Below are 18459 nucleotides of genomic sequence, written 5' to 3'. Positions count from 1 at the left end.
TAAAACGGCGGGGCAGCATTAATTCAATATCAGGCATGCTGTGTTAGTACAAATAGTCAAAGAAGAATATCACTGTTCAAATGTGGCAGAGTTGAGACATGTGCCTTTTAGAAGAAGGCTTGTTGCAGAAGCTTTTTCCAGCTGCCTTTCATCCCATGTTGCCTCACTGCAAAGACACTGAGGTTGATTGTCTAGGTCTGCACTAGATGGCATCAAACTGGTAGTGACTAAGGGTGTGATTTACAAAGTGGATTGCTAATTGTTGTGTCTGTGTCCCCATTCCGTGTTGTTGTTGTGTGTGTGTTTGTGTGAACATTTTAGTGAATTTTTATGCTGTCATCCTTTGCTGTTGGTATTTGAGTCAGTGCTGCCCCATTGCTGTTTTTGCTGTGTTTGTATGTGTTGCCATCTGTTGTGTGTTTGTTTTTGTGTATGTATATTCTGCCACCTATTATGTGTTTTTGTTGTCATCCATTTTTGTTTTTTGTGTGCTTGAGTATGTTTGTGTGCATGCTTGCGTATTTCTATTCTGATGTTCATCATTGTTGTGTGTTGTGTGTGTATGCTTCCATCCATTGCCATGAGTGTGTATGCACGTTCTGCCATCCAGTTTGTGCGTTTATGCTACTGCCATTTATGTTATTGTTGCTGTTTTGGGTGTTTTGTGACCAACATTGTTTTGTGTATCTTTTGTGCTCATTGGTAAAGTTGTGTGTGTGAGTGTGTGTGTACCATGCATTGTTTTTGGGTGGGTTCCCACCTTTTGTTGTTTTCTGCGTGTTTATGATTGTATTTTCTGCCATGCATTGTATATGTGTATGTGCTGCAATGCTATTCATTGCTGTTTTGTATAAGTGCATATTTTCTCCCATAGATTGTTGTTTTTGTACATGTTTGTTCAGGGTCGGCTGATGACCCAGACAAATGGTAAGGAAGGGACGTCAGAGACACGCTAGAGTTTTTCTGACTACTTGGAGGAGAGCTTGGAACTTCTGCCTGGGGGGGGCTCTTCCTTGTTTTCCTCTGAGTCGTCGGAGGATTCTGTCCCGTGGAAGGCGAGGGACTTTGAAGACTCCCTAGGATTCCTTGAATAATCAGAGGTAGGTTCAGGGATTCCTACAGAGCGTGGTCACTCCTTTAACATTTCTGATGTCTCTTAGGTAGATTTTTCAGGGTCCCCTTCACTATCTGAAGTACCTCGTAGGGAGGAAGTAATGGAAGTCTGTAAGGGCTAAGTATTTTTTGGTTGTTTTAAACTGGGTTTTATTCCTAGTGATCCTATGTTTGTTAAATCTCTTCCTGTTCTCACCATATACTTCCTGGGGTTCCTCAATTTATATCAATTGAGTCAGAATCCGAGCCCTGACACCATATATGACGTTGTTGAGAAAGGATGCTGACACTAGGATGGCATTTTGGTTGGTGAAAACCTGTATTTATCAAAAAGGAAGTAACCCCTAATATCCTCATCTTCTAAGAGGGTGTCCCTGCCTCAAACTAATACTAAAGTATCTGTCAGACTGTCAGTTGAAATCAAAGTCCACTGTCCTGTGTCATAACCTACTTCTATCCCTTAAAGTAAAGAATAAACCAACCGAAAGTTCATTCTCCAGGAGTATGACTCCCTTCTCTTGGTGTTTGGCTGGTATTCCCAGACATTTTGGTTTGCAAAAGGATGCACCAGGGAATGATTCCCTTCCCCTGGCTTGTAGTTCCAACAAACCTTTACACCAGTCAACTTTTAGAAACAGGAAAATTGCTCCCTTCTCCTGGTTTGGTTCACACACTCCACTTTAGTTCACACCAAAGCCAGGGAGGATGATTCCCTTCCCATGGTGTCTCTTGATCAATGGGCTTTCAGTTTCTTCAACTTTCAAGACCAGGAGAATGACTCCCTTCTCCTGGTAAACTTTCAGGACCAGCATATGATTCCCTTCTCCTGACATTGGTCTACACACTGCAATAACATTTTCATCAAAGCGAGGGAGAATGATTCCCTTTGCCTGGCTTGGGATCCACCAGTCAACTTTCACAACCAGGATAATGACCGTCTTCACCTGGTATTGGTTCACGCACTCCAATTTAGTTCACACCAAAGCCAGGGGGAATGACTCCTTTACCCTGGCATCTCTTGAGTATATCAAATGGGTTTCAGTCTCTTCACCATGAGCATTACTCATTTCTTCTGGTGTTTGGGCCTCATTACGACCCTGGCGGAAAGTGACTGACCGGACCGCAACAGCGTAAATAGCGTTTCCGCCATTGCACGAAGGAGCAAAGTGCGGCCAATCACGACCCATCGGGCACGAGCATTACGCCATGGCGGAATCCGAAAGGCTGCGATGGCGGAAATGACCCCAAAACGGCCCTTACCGCCGCCGTACGCTGCACCAGGTGCAATACCGCCACCCATCTTAGCGGTCACCGTAATGAGCGGTCACCGTAACGAGCGTGCACCGCAAATTACGGCCACCGTAAATATACGGAAACGGAAGTAAAAGCATGTGGCCGGAACGGGAAACAGCAGGCCGCACAACTATAAAATCCGAATCCCAACACAACCATAAAAAATCCGACCCTGACACACATCCCAACCCGTTAGCAACCCCAGTTAAAAAAATAAATATGGGAAAGGTAGCCAAGAAAGCGTGTGACCGCAAGCGGCAGGTACACTTCTCCCGAGAGGAACTGACCGTGCTCACCGAGACCCTCCAGGAAAATTCCGCCGTCGTCTTCTCCAGTCAAATGACCAGGACGGCCCTTGCCAACAAGAAGGCCATATGGGCCCTGGTGGCACAGCGCGTAAGTGCGGTGGGGACAACACCCCGCACGCCACAGCAATGTCGCAAGCGGTGGGACGACCTGCGGATCCGCGTACGCAGCATACTTTCTGCGAACAGGAACATCGCCACAGCTACCGGGGGGGGTTCAGAGTCGCCCATCAAGTTGACCCCCTGGGAGGAAATCTGCGCCTCCACCATAGGAATGGAGAGCATAGAGGGAGTCGGAGGGATGGAGAAAGGAGTGCCGACATCCGGAGAATCAGGTAGGTTGGCCAAGAGAAACAATGCGAAATCCACAAACCACGAACATGTGCAGTACCATGTGACCCCATAGTGCAATACATACTTTGCCCTGACAGCGCCCTCTAAAAGTCAGAATGAACAAACAAATCAATCAAGAAGCCATAAACAACCCCTACATGTGCAGCATGCACCCCCTAACTGCAGGCAGCCAAATGAATGCATCCTCAATCCACACGAAAATGAGACCACCTCCAAGGCCCAGTCCCAAATCAGCCTCATGTACCACCCCAATGCATTTGATACGTTGCCATTCCAAATCCGACAGACCCATAACTAACGCTCGCCCCTCTTTACTCCACCACAGGGTCCGATACCAACGACGAGCTGCAGGACACCCCTACCAGCACGCCTGCAAAGAGGGCCAGGACCAACGTCCCAAGAGCCTCCACCTCAGGTGCAAGGATCAAGACACGGCAGCAGCAGGAATCAAGTGGCAGCACACTGGAGGGGACTGCAACAGGCACCCCAGCAGCCAGCAAGTCCACAACCCCAGCACCACAGGTCCCCCCAAAGAACGTATCTGATGGCACTGCCTCTGGTGGTAGCAGCACCATAGGTGACACAGCTGTCATGCCAGCATGCTCCGACACGGAAAACAGTGCTGGCGACGTAGGTACCATCCATGACCTTTCCCAATCCCCCTGCATGTTCCATCCCCTACACCATGACGAAACCACGCAGGGGCACCCTGAAGACGACGACTGGCCAACCCCCACAAGTCCTGTGCCAAGGCAACAAGTGTTGAGCAGCCCCCCTGTCACACCACCGCAAATGTCCATGGCCCAGCAGAGGCAACAGTCCCTCGACCTGCTGATCGAGCAACAGCAGGAAGCGTCCACGCTACTCAAGGACCATGCAAATGAATGCGGGGGTTCCAGGGCAGCCATGGAAACATCCACCGAGACACTCAGGGCACAAATAGAGAAAAGTAGTGAGAGCCTCAGGGGAGAAATGGAGAGAAGCACCGAGAGCCTGAGAGCACAAATGGAGAAAAGCACCGAGAGCCTGAGGGGGGAACTGCATGCGACGTCCAAAGACGTTTGTGCTGAACTTGCTGCTGTGCGCCGTGTGCTCTCGGAGCTCTCACAAACCCTCAGAGACATGCATGGACGCGAGCAGGCAGAGACATCATCCGTGGCAAGTTCCGTCCAGGGCACCCCCCAACGCAGATCTGGCAGGAACCTGCGCTCCACGGGCAGGGGTGCCCCTGATACCCGTAGAGGGGGCTTGCAATAGCGTCTACCCACGGACAGCATGCATATTTGGACACTGGTGTTGGGGGGGGAGGTAGTAGGGTGGAGGGGGTGTGTTGGGCTTCACTGGGTGGCGGGTCCATAGGGTGTATAAATCAAATCACATTAACAATACAGCACCTCATTATCATCCAATGACATGTGTGGACATTGATATTTGCGTACGAGGCCTTCATAGGCGTACAGTCCACAATGTGCCTGTACTACACACACACAGTGCCACAGGTCCCCTTTCCGTGTAATAGGCACCATGCGTGGTTGCTAGAAGCATGCATCTATGATGCTCTGTCGGATTGCACGTACATCCTGTGCCTCATGGACTCCTTGAGGTGCCTCCACATCCCCACCCTCATCATCATCATCATCTTCAGGTGCATGCAGTACAGCGTCAGGGGGCATGGGCACATTCCTACGTATGCACATGTTGTGCAGCATGACACATGCCATGACCATCTTAGAAACCTTCTCATGGCTGTACATGAGTGCCCCGCCAGACCTGCTGAGGCTGCGGAAACGAGCCTTCAGTAGGCCGAATGCCTGTTCAATGACCACACGGGTACGTGAGTGGGCATGGTTGTAGTCCTCCTCATGCTCGTTCTGTGGGTTCCGGATTGGTGTAAGGAGCCATCTCTTCAGTGGATACCCGGCATCACCTGTATGAGACGAATAAAGGGTGTCAGTGGAATGATAGTGCTAAGTAGCCCCCCCCCCTGCAAGGTCATTGACGCATCAAATGGGCCACGATGTCATGCATGGAATGAGACTCACCGAGTAGCCAGGATCTGTGCCCTGCGTGTCGCTCCATGTAGCGTGGTATTCTTGTGTTCCTCAGGACCATAGAATCATGGGTAGATCCTGGAAATCTGGCACAACAATGCGTAAATATCTTGTTGGAGTCACACACCATTTGCACATTGATTGAATGAAATTGTTTCCGGTTGCGGTACTGGACCTCCATGGCATGTGGGACAACCAATTCAACATGGGTGCAGTCGATGGCACCAATGCAACCCGGGATGCCGCCAAGTGCATGGAATCCCACTTTAGCGTTGGTAATCTCCTGGTACGTGCGTGGTAGTGTGATGTGGTCGTCGGCGTGCTTCAGGAGGGCATCGTGCACTTGGAAGAGTGTCCGTGAGAACAGTGGCTGTGAAATGCCATGCAACTGTCCCACTGTGTGCTGGTAGGTGCCTGTGGCCAGGAAGTGGAGTGCAGACACCACCTTCAGTAGGGGTGGGATGGCGGTTGGGCTATCTATCATGCTCACGAGGTCAGCATGTGTCATGTCCACAATGGCGATTATGGTGTCCCGGTCCAAACGGTAGAGGGTGTGGATCTGCTCAGCAGTGAGGTTGAACGGATCGGCTCGGAGGCGTGGGATTGCGGGCCGCCTGCGTGGTGGTAGTGGCAGTGCTTGTGGGCCTTGCTGACCCTGCCTTGCCCTCCTCCTCCTCCTTCTCCTCCGTCTCCCCTGTGCGCCCGGTTGTTGTACCTGTTGTTGTTCGTCGTCTTCTTGTAGTTGTAGCACTTGCAGTGCTATCTGGTACCCCAGGCCCAACATCGCTAGTCCTGCCGGTAGCATTTTGGAGTGGGAGTGGTTGTGGGAGGGGTTTGGGTCTGCAATATATGTGCTGTCGGCCTGTATGGCCTCCACCTGTGCTGATTGAATGAATCTGTGGCAGATGCAATCCCTTCTGGCCGAGCACGTCCCGCACGTAAGGCTGCATTTGGCCGCATGGCATCTTGGGATTTGAATCATGTATCAAATCCCGATGGCAGTGTGATGTACTTTGACTGATCTTCATGCTATGCTCCCATTGTTACACATGCTATGATTGCAGCCGCTTACATACCTGTGAAGAGTCAGTGGTATGTAGGGCTCGATCGATGGCCGACCCTCATGCAGCACAGTAACGTACTTCACCGACGGGCGTGGCGTGCCATTTGTGATTGCAGCCAGTTAGCATCATGACACACAGCCGCACTACATTGATGTAATTGTGAATGCAAGCGTTCACAGAAGCCTTTTCGACGTAATGTTGCAAGTGAGGAATTCGAAGGCCAGCATTTTGGGTTTTGAAGTAGCGGCGAGGATACGCCCACAGGTCTGGCTGGAAATGTAACGTTCTATTGTAGAATGTCCTTGGGACATGGCCCATAACGAGCAGGCAATGAATGATATGAATTGAATGGGATGCGCAACAGCGTAGTGGACGATAAGGCAGGACGTTCCCAAATCCATCTTGCTTCACAACACTACAGATCCGGCCAGGGGCACAGTGGTTTTTGCGGACTGCATTACGCACAGACGCGATGGAAGTTTCACATATTATGTGAGTGAATATTCATGCGTTTTCATTGCGGGATGAGGGAATGATGTGTGGATGCATGGACTGATGATTCCGTTTAGGGTCTGCCATGTACATGGGTTTTTTGATTCACTCCCCTTCCCCTGCGTTATGTGATGCAAGGCTGCCATAGTGGGACATACGTCTATCTGCCCTTGTCGGATCCTCCCTGTCTCGACGCGCCTTCATACACTTGTGTCTAGGCACGTTACTAATCCCATGTCATGGGTTCTATCTTGACGGACGCATGCACAGTAACCGACGTTGACAATGGTGTATTTAGCTCGATTGGTTTCGTTATGATTCGATACTGATTTAGGGGTGTGTATATTCCTTTGGAGTGGGCTAGCATGCATATGGGTGTGGATTTGGTGTGTTGAATGAAGATTGTAATGCATCATGAGTCCCGTAATGCAATCGGTTGATTTGTGTTTCTTTTGGGTGACAGGTATCTCCTGCCCTATTGCAGATGCCATCTCTACGCCACTCCTCCAGATGGTTTTTACTCTCGACTCCTGCAGCTTCGGGTGAATCAGTGGAGCACCATTTCGATCATATGGGACGATCGCCAATGGGCCACATGCCCTTACGCTGTACTGGTGGCTAGGTGCAACATTTCGGCCTTTCAGCTCGACTAGTGCCTGCCTCATGGGACGGACCTGCGGTTCTTGCCGCTTCCATGTTGCCTTTTGGAACGTTGATGTAGGCCCTGTGTGCCATGATGGTACAGGGCGTCACACAAGTGGAAGCCGGTCAATTATTGCAGATGCAGCCCTCGGTGATGATGGTTGTTTTGGTGGTATTTTGCAAATTGCTGTGGGGCCTTTGTCATTTGGATGTGCATTTAAATTGTATTCCGATATTTGTCGTGTTGCGTTGTTCTTTGCAGGTGATGTGGCGATTTTCGCTTTGTGGCGGTATGTATTGCGTGATGATCTGCATTGTGTTCCGGCTTCTGAGTTGAGTTGTGTGGTACAGTACTGGCCGCGTTTGCCTACGTAGCACAGTATGGTCACGGATACGGGCTGCCATTGTGACTGTTTACATGATGTGCTGTTCAGGGGCGGGGGATTGGCTTTTGGCCGACTGGTGCCTGTCAGCCAGGTCGATTGGTGGAATGATGGGTTGTTCAGAATGTGGCTGGTCACAGGTGACTGTGTTTGCGTGCGTTTGTTGGAGGGGGACTGGGGTCATGTCCATTGGAATAGCTTCTGTATTGATGCCATCTGTGCCCTGCAGCTCCCATCGGCCCCTCTTGGGATGAGCCTGGCTGCTCAGTCACTCTGCCGACTTGTGTGGTACATGCTTCTGCTGATGGTTGGTTTGTTTACTGGCATGAGTACAGGGCTGGTGCAATCCCCCTCAGGATGCTGTTTTGGATGTTGCCTTGCGCTGGTGGCAAGCGATGGGGGACTACTGTTGTTTTGTGTCATGTGTTCTTGATTTTCATTTTGATGTATTGTAGCTTCACATGCCTGTGCTGCGTCAGTACGGCTATGGTGACATGCCGTACATGGATGCCCACTCACGGGGCACTTTGAGCCCCTGCATGCTTTTCTACGTTGGCATGCATGGGTGAATTGTGGATTTCACTGGTTGCATAGTGTGAGTACATTGCGCCTGCCAGGAGTTGTGCAATGAGGCCAGGGAGTGGAGTACAGGCACTCAGTGGGCCATTTACGGTTGGTTCGCGTTGCCGTATTTCTCGCCATGGCGGAATGGTACTTTACGACGTGCTTGATGGCGTTCAGTACATGTCCGCTAGGGTCAGAATTCGCGTACCGTTGCGCCATGGCGGTGATTCCGGTTTTGCAAGGCGCGCGTGCGCGTACTTGGTGCAGTTAGCGTTGCCGTTCACTGCGGTGTCGCTAATGGCATCGTACTTTACGGTGACGGGTCATGATCGCAACGAGCGGTGTTCGATGGCGGTATTGCATTTCCGCCATCATTTTTCCATTTCCGCAAGGGTCGTAATGAGGCCCTTTGAGATTTATTTTCCATATCTCTCAACTTGATATCTCTTTGGCCCCCTTCTAGTGGAATAAGCACTAACCCCCAATCCTTCCCTGGGCCTTAGATTACTTTTCCAAACCACTGCAAGGAGGATGGTTTCCTCTTAGTATACTTATGTTGTGATACCAGACCCATCTCTGGTGTGTAGTGGTTTATTGCCTCGACTGCAATGAGGAGGTTCTCCTCTGATGCTCGGTTTCCTTGAGTCAGGGTCCCAGACTCTTCTCTGCTGATCAGAGGACTTTTTGCATCACTGAAATGAGGAAGTTCTCCTCTGATGCTCAATTCACTTGCTTTAGGACCCCAGACCCTTCAGGGGAGGTCAGTGGGCTTGTTACTACCACTGTGATGAGGAGGTTATCCTCGGATGCTCGGCCCATCCTTCCCAACAATTTGACTGTTACTACTGGGAAAGTGGACAGCCTCTGTAGCCTCTTCCACCCCTGTGTCCAGTCTGGGTCTCTCATACCTCTCGTTGCCTTCTTTAGGACTTCGGTAGACCACTCAGGCTTTTTGGGAATGGGGTGCATCTCTCTGGGCTTCCCTCCTCCACCTCTGCAGCACTGTGACAGCTCTGCACTCCACTGGACTGTTCAGCTCTCTCTTCCTGCTTTGTGTTCGGTTCCACTCCAGCTGGACCCACAGAGAACTCCCTCAGCAATTTGCCAGCGTCCTCCACTCTTCGACATCCTGGGTCAGCCGACAGGATTTGAAACTCCCGCTCTGGATGGTTCCACACATGCTGCCTCTCCCGGCTGGGCTTGACCAAATCTTCAGTCCTTCTTCTATTCTTCTACATTTTTGCCAGTCCCATCTTGGCGGATTGTCAAAGTCCTTTGTTGTTCTTGATAGTTTGAGCTTCATGCATCCTCGGGGCCACCTCATACATGTACTAGCACAGTCAGTAATCTTCATGTCTTCTGTGCTCTTCTTCGTCCCAGTACTTTCTGTTTTGGCTGTTTCTCATACACTACAGAAATACATAGGTCTACTCTCAAGGAAATGGTTTGGAATGGAGGGGTTGTGACGTTGGCCAATAGACTGTACCCTATGTGATCATCCTTATCCCCAGAGGGGGTTCCCTCCCCATGAGGTCCTCCCGCATTAAACTACCTGTAGCAGTACTATTCAGTAGCTGTCACACTCCCTAGCCTCATGAGAAAGGTCTCCCCTTCGGGAGAAGTGCACATAACTATCAAAAGTCACAGAATACAACAATCTATTGGTGAATATATGCATGTATACTAAACAGCATCAACGATTAATACACAAAAAAGCCATCATCAGCAAAGGGTGACAGCAACAGATGGCACACACACATACCCCGAAACACACACACACACAAAAATACAGGTTAACAGCATGCACACAAAAACACGCAATATTGGAAGGTAGCATAAAAAACATTACACACACATACCATTCACAAAACAAAAAGAGATTGCAACACACATTCAGACTCACACACTCACACAAAATAATTAAACAGATGCATCATACACAAAAACACAACAACACATCAATACATGGCTACACAAACACACATAACAACTACAATGGTAGGCAGCACACACTGATATGCACACTTTCCAACAATTTATGGCAGAACACATACACAACAAAAACAATAGATGGCAGCAGGGACAGACACATGGCAAAAACATCAGATATCAGCACCCATGCCACGCACACAAAACAACTAAAATGGTAGCATCACACACATACAACAATAGACAGGAAAGCACTCAACAAAAATAAAAATGAATGGTAGCATAAATACACATTTAAACAAATATGCACACAATCACATGTAAACACAAATGCACACACTAAGGTATGCCAGCAACACACAAATAAGATCAGTACAACAGATGGCAGCACACACGCATAACTACCATGTGCTGCAGCACCAACAAACAACAACAATAAATATGGCAGCACATGACAACAGTGGATGGCAACAGCCACACACATAGAAGCAACAGATGGCATCACACCCACAAACAATAACAACAAATAGGGATATTTGCACATGACAAATGATGTCAAATGGATGTGAGAGAGGCATGGTATCACAAGGAGGACACTGACACAAAAGATGCAAAGGGGTTGAAAAACGCCTGCCTGGCCCTAAAGCTAAGATGGGACTGTGCTCTACCATCAAATAAAAGATAAACAGTCCTAGTCAGTCATATACAAAATCATAATATTTAAACTAAGAAAACCTAATGCCTGCCCTCACTCTATTACAAAACATGTGAAAGGGAAAATGTTGTGTTAAAGAAAAAGTCAGTGTAAACAAAATAGGTCAGAATGGCAAGTGTAAATTCTCGCTGCACGTTTTATAACATGTGAGTTGGATGGAACACCTGCCGTACAGACACACTCCAGCTTGCGACTACACCTTAGGTAGCCTGTTCTGCCTTCCAGAGTCCTCTTGGCTTCCAAGTCACAAGTCTGAGGGTTCGACATCTAGGGTTTTCCTTCCCCCAAGTTCAGGCCAACCTCCTGTCGTTTTTTCACAGAAAGTTAATAATCAGAGTTGTTCACTAACGGCTCCCCTCGATCTAGTTCAAGTTTTCTTGGTTCCCCTCCGTCGGGCTCAAACCTTTCTCAATGTACTTTTTGGGTCTCCCTTGCCCTAGCTTTCTCTCAATATCATACTTTCACTTCTCTTCATCGCAATGCCATTTGGAATTTGTAGTTCTTTACAGAAAAGTTAATTTCAAAAGTTCCTGTTTCCCTCAGCCGGGATCACGCTGCCCTTTCCTTGTATTTCACAGACACCTTTCATCATACGATCATACGTTTGCTTTAATTACAGTTCTTTCGCTTTCCACTGCCTTGCAACTTCACAGCATTTCTCAGAGACTTTCCATAAGGCGCATTCACTTTGCCAGACCACTCTGATACATAGTACTCATGATTTCTAGCTTTCAACATTGGTCTCTCTCTCACTTGCGTCTTATATGTGTGCGTGTAACCTTTATGCCCTCGTAAAATGTTGCAAGCACTCCAAACTACAGACTGGACTTTCACCTCTTCAATTAACTCACTAGTTGGGTTTAGGAGTTTCTTTTCATCGCATTCTTTTGATGTTGCAGTCAAGGCCATTTTACTCTTGTAGCCTCAGCGCCTCCCTAATTCTGCCGTTCACCCAGGAGGGCGGCTTGTAACCTTGCAGCACTTTAGACTTTCTCTCTTCTTCATGGCTGGGCTAGCTTGCGCAGCCCTCACAGCTTCCAGGAAGTAGCAGTCTTGCACAAAAGGGATTTTCAGCTTCTAGATTCTTGCTCTCATCCCTCCGGCCTGTTGCTCTCATCTGCCCGCCTTGTCACCACTCTAGAAGAGCCGCCCCTCTGTGTGCATTGCTTCGCTCAGCTTTTCTCACCAAAATGTCTTTGGACTTCAAGTATCATAATCCTTCACTCTTATGTTACTCCCACTTTGCTAGTTCCCTTTTTGTGCTCTGGTGGTTTTGGGAGCTGCGGTGGGCCTTAATGAGATGTCTGTGAGGTCAGGGTCTCACTGCCTGCCCCTCAAAGGCCTGGGTTTTAGTGTTGTGCCCAGGGGAGGAGCTCTGACTTGGATGCTGCCAGGTAATCACCAGCTGCCCCTGGTTTGGCTGCCTGGAGTCACAGCCCCATAGCCACACTGCAGCCTTCCCTCCCACTCACAGGCTCAGTGCTTTGGCAGTCCTTTCTCCAACTAGTCTTCTCTCCCTCTAGCTTCTGTGCACCATCCAGCAGGATTTTGAAGGGGGGAAGGGAGCTAGGTTACTTTTAAGGGTTAAAGGATGGTTTGGTTTCCCATGGTATTTTCTCTTTCCCTTTCCTAGGGTAAAGGGTTCGGGTGTGACGGGACTCTGCTGGCAATATTCTACAAAGACAGGGGGGATGTTAGGTAGGGGTTTGTCGGAAAAAAGGGGATATCATGTCTCACCCGAGGGTACTCCTCCCGCAATCCCCAAGGACCCCCTGCCCAGGTGATCCTCCCTCGTTTTTCCGCCCCCCATGGTTGGGATTCGAGAGTGATTGCCCTTCCCTAGCCACCTGAACAAAGGATCCCTGAGGTCTATAAGTGAGAACACCCTCGGGTTTCTCACAGGGAGCACATACATGCAAACACAAACAAGCCTACAAAGAAGGCAGCACACACACATGCACATACAACAACAAAACAGCAGAAACACACACAGAAATAATAGATGGCATCACACCCACAAAAAAACAATGAAGATGGCAGCACACATTTGACAACTGCTTTGATTAGTAGCACACACATACAACCCTACAAATGAAGGCAGTCGACTCAGTTGTAAATGCAGACACATTTATATACACACACACAACAATGAAGGCAACACAACCACTCACAAACACAACAACTCATTGTAGAAAACATACAGACACAAAAAATAACAGTGAATATCAAATTACATGAACATAAATGAACATCAACAGCAGATGGCAGCTAACACAAAACAGCAAGTAGCAGCACAAATACACAGACATGCACACACACAGATCAACATCCATGGATGCAGCAGACACACACAACTACAACGGATGGCGGCAGAAACAAACACACAAATATAAACAAGCAATTGGCATCACACACACAAACAACAGCTACAAATACAGCAGAACTCTGAAATGAGCTACTAAAAATCATAGCACACATATTCATACACACCTACAAAGGAAGGCAACACAGACAACAGACGGCAGCACAAACAAGCAAAAACACAAGTTTTAATGGCAGATCAAATACAAACTCACACAAAAGCACAATGAATGGGAACACATAACAACAATGGATAGCAGTGGGAACGCACAGTAACAGCAACAAATATCAGCAAAGTCACACACAACAACCAAAACAGGTAGTAGCACTCACACAACAACATTGGATGGAAAAACAGGCAATGAAAAACAACAGTAGATGGCAGCACACTCACAAATATATGTACATACACACAATAAGACGGCAGGAACGCACAAACGAAAGCTATACAACAGATTGCAACATGCACACGCACAAAACAACAATGGGTAGCAACACACTCTTTCATCTGCTTCTCAATGGGAGTGAGGTCCTGTTTCCACCCTCCTGGCCATCTGTTGTTCTCCTGCACATGTGGAGTTTGTGTATAACTGCTGACCATTCCATTAGGTAGGTGCACTTTATGTGCATTACTGCACCTCCTGGGGAATTATTGAACCTGAAAAATCAAAATTTGAAAAAAAAAAGAAAAAGAAAAGTAGAGGAAATTTGCATAATATTGTTGGAAAGGACTGTTTTATTTGGCATTTTCATCGTGCAGCCATTTTTTGAGCTTTTTAATACCTGGAGCTGCATTGCTATTTTGAAAGCACTCGTTTTTTCCTACGATTGCTGCTTATTTTACTGTTTTTGGCCCTTCCAACATGGCCACCATAGTTTTCTTTGTTGTGGAGGCAGGCTGTGCTGAATCACCTCTCCCTGTGCTGCACTCACATTGGTTGCTGAGTGTTTTCTTCCATCCAAACAGGGACCGGCAGGTTTCAGCCGGCCCTCTCAGCAAAGGCCCACTTCCCAGGCCCCTGTCTGCTCCGTGTCCGCTTCCAGAACGCTAATTGGGGTCCTCCCTGCACCTTAACCACAATGATGCTGCCACCTCACTCCTCTAAGAAATCCGGACTGTCTTGACTTTGCCACCTCCAGAACTATGGGTTAGTTCCCTCCTTATGGACTCACTTCTACTGCCTTTGACTATCACTGTTCTTTCTGCTTGTTGCTCCCATGTTGTCATTCTGCTGCGCAGTGTTTCCTAAAACCCTTTGCTAAAATCCGATTCCAAGATTGAAAAAGTCAAATCTTGCTGTTTTTGCTTTGTGCTAAAAAGTCAAATCTTGCTGTTTTTGCTTTGTGCTACAAAGTCATATCTTGCTGCCCATTGCAAAATTCTCTGTATTTTGCTTGTATAGTGTTTCTTCTCTGTAACTTGCCAGTCCAGTGACCTCACCACTCTCTTTTGTCTCACACCTACCTGCCTTAGCCCCCCCAGTATCTCCATCCTCTACTTACTTCCACCCCAATGGCGCTTTCTGTTTCTCCTATCTTCTCCAACTGCTTCTCCATTGACTATCCTTCCCTTCCTTCTCACTAAGTCTGGTAGGAAGAAGTTCAAAAAGGATATCTTGGCCTCTAATCCTGGTCTTCCTATCGCCGACAGCTACTCCAATGCTTCCGCCAGACAGACCCTTACCGACATCCTCTTTCTCGTTCCTTCGCCAGATCTATGGACTCCTCATATGGTCTCTGTGCTCTGCCCTATCTCTCCCATTAATGGTGGCACTCGCTGGGAAGTTCTCATGGCTTCCTTCGACTCCTCTAAAGTTATCATTAATGTCTACCTAAATGGCAGTGACATGGTCCAAGGCCCTCAGGCCAAGCTCCTCCTCTTTGATAGGCGCTTCCCTTGCCTCATCAATTTCCTTTCATCTCCTGCTGTTCCCTCCTCTCTTCCCTTGGCTACCTTGCCCTCGCTCTCCTCCTCCTCCTCTGCCCCTCTGAGGGCTCTTTCTCCTCCACAGGGCGTACCTCTGATCTGTACCCCTCCCCGGAAGGTCTTTAAGGCTGGCAACCTTCTTCATATTTAAAGTATCCAAAAACAAAGTAACTCTACTTGGTTAGGAATGGCACTTCTCAGTTGGCCCCATGTGGTTGCTGCTCATTTGTAAAATATAAAGTATGCCTAACAGTCTTGATCAAAATTAAATAATTAATTCAAAAAGTATATGTTTTATAGCAGGATATGTTTAATTCACATTCCTGGAGTTTTCCTTAAAATGACATAATCTTGCACATCGATAAATGAGTTTCCATCTTGGATTGCCTATAATACACTAATGCCAATGCCTTTCGGATTAAACCTTCTTCAGGGCGGTATTAAGGCAAAATCAGTACCACATAACTCATATTACATTCATATCTTGTAAATCTTCAGACAACAAACCATAACATTTCAATTGAATCAATACGGAAACACATACCATATCATGTGTAGAAAACATCCATGCGCATAGGAAAAGAAAAACAAAATAAATGCACTGATTAGTTAGCTCGCAGTATGATGTATTATGTCCGGAGGTTTGTAATTAATTACCTTGTCCTACCTGAGTCATGTTAAATTCTTGTCTATGTACGTGCCTGTACACAGATGTATCTACAAAATAGAACAATAAGGTGTCACACTGCTTCCAGTGTAAAAGAAGTCAGCACATTGGATCTATTGTGCAAGCCATTCTTACCGATCAGTTTGTGCTCGCGAGTCGTGTGAGCCGAGTGAGCCGCTGGAAAGCGCGCTCGCGGTGGGTTCACTTTCCTTTTGTATGTAACCATGGAGACGGTACGAGGCGTCGTGGTCCAGCTGGAGCACGTACGCCTCGCGCCCCACCCCCGGGCGCGAGCCCTGGGGCGGGGATGTCACCATGGAAACGAACGCCTTTAGCAGGAATGAGTGTAGTCGTATTCAAGAAAAGTTATAGAGCGTACGTATGATGTGAAATGTATATATCAGAAAAATATGCAGTATCATGGGAGGATGTTAGTGTGATTGAATTGTGCTCGGGGAACTAAGCAAGTTTCACAGCGTGAGTATCTGTGGATACGGTGGAGTGTGCATTAGACCCCTCCCTATTCTCTGATCGGAAAAAGGTCTGTTAAGAATGTCACAAAACTTATATACCCAAGATCGCTCAACGCAATTTCGTTTACGCTGGAGGTTTAAAGGTGCCTTACCATAGGACCACGACTGTGGAAGTAAAGAGTGGTAAATGTTATATAGTTAATTGTGCATGGTATGTACAAAAGCTATGTGTTGGTCACAATTGAAAATAAAGCCAAAACAGACCACTGGGTAGAGCACCCTTGGGTCCTAGTTGTGTAGTTAGAATATCACAAGTAACAAATATCTAAAAATTATGTTGTGCGACTTACACCCATCAAACATTACAATGTAACAAGCATTACAAAAAGCACATGAAATTAATTTCTTCGTTGAGCCCCCTTGGAGTCAAGGAGCTCAGGCGGTCGATCCAGAAGGATTCTCTTTAGTCCATCCTTTTCTGAAAATTCTCGTGGATATCTCTTTTGGTTACCACTTCCAAAATCACAAATCGGATCTGAGCCAGGTTATGTTTTCTGTCGTCCCAATGTCTGGCCACAGCTGAATTGGGGTTATTGTTCCTTATGCAGGACCTGTGCTCATTCCATCTTGTTTCAGCTACCCTTATCGTCTGGCCCACATAGTATAACCCACACGGGCACTTTATAGCATAAATCACGTTGTAAGAGTCACACGTTACAAAACTCTTAAGTCTGATTGTCTCCCCCGTATGTGGGTGCTTCACTGATTCGCCTTTCATAACATATCCACAGTTGCTACAGTTCAAACAAGGGAATGACCCAATCCTTTCTGTGATTTCTTCTTGAGTGCTGGTCTAGTTTGGACAAGCCTGTCTTTAAGATTCTGACTCCGCTGATAGGCGAATGTGGGAACTTCTTTAAACAAATGTTCTACTCGTTGATCACATAGTAGTGTGTTCCAATGCTTTTTGATGATACACTTAATGCGATTGCTCTGTCGCGAGTATTTAGACAAAAAGACCAGTGGTGGAACCTCGTCTTGTTCAGTCTTCACTCTCAATAGGTCTTCTCTGTTCTGGGTAGCTACACGTGATTGTGCTGCATTTACTTCTTCCTCTGAGTATCCACTATCCAGAAACTTCTTGCCCATTTCTCTGATAGCTATATTGTAGTCCTCTGGATCGCTTACCAATTTCTTTACTCTAAGCATTTGGCTATACGGGAGGTTTTTAATGAGACTCGGTTGGTGGAAGCTGAGTCGTTGTAGCAAGTTATTACGGTCTGTTGGTTTGTGAAAGATGGTGGTCTGGTATCCCATATTGGTCATCTTAATATCTACATCCAGAAAGTGAATATTTACTTGTGAGTATTCATACGTAAATTGAATTCTTCCATCTATACTGTTCAGATATTCGAAAAAATTGAGTAATTCTCCCTCTGTGTCTTTCCATACTCCAAAAATATCGTCGATGTACCTGATCCATAAGCACAACTTGGGGTGCCATTGTTCGTTCTGTAATATGTGTTCTGACTCAAATGTATGCATGAATGAGTTCGCATAAGGAGGAGCCATAGTGGCCCCCATGGCTGTACCAGCTACTTGAAGGTAGCATCGGTCTTTGCATTGAAAGTATGAGTTATTGCTTATGAATTCTAGAAGGGCCATTATGAACTCTTTTTGTGCTGGTATCTCTTTGGCTTTGAGAAGCATCCATTCTACGGCCTCACTACCTTGATCGTGGGGGATCGAGGTGCAAAGACTCTTAACATCTATGGTGAAACAAATGTTGTTAGAATCAAATGGTGTCGAATTAAACAGTTGTAAGAAATGTGGAGTCCTTAATGTATGTGTTGGTATTTTGGATGAGTGGTTGTAGAAAATAATCCACATATTTGCCAAGGGGTTCCAATATGCTGTTCATCCCTGCTACGATGGGTCTCCTAGGGGGTTTAGTTGGGTCAACGAGACCCTAAACAACAGATTAAACAATTGGAGTATCTAATTCGGAAAGAAATCAACCGGAAGCTACATGCAATAACATTAGGGAGATATCACAAAAGCCAACGCATCCCAAGAGGGTTACGCATCCAATTGCATCCAACATTGTGTAAAAAAAGTAAAACTTT

This window comes from Ambystoma mexicanum, chromosome 1p (assembly GCF_040938575.1).
Source record: "Ambystoma mexicanum isolate Mex_15411 chromosome 1p, UKY_AmexF1_1, whole genome shotgun sequence".
Lineage (NCBI taxonomy): Eukaryota > Metazoa > Chordata > Amphibia > Caudata > Ambystomatidae > Ambystoma > Ambystoma mexicanum.
This window is presented reverse-complemented; position numbering follows the sequence as displayed.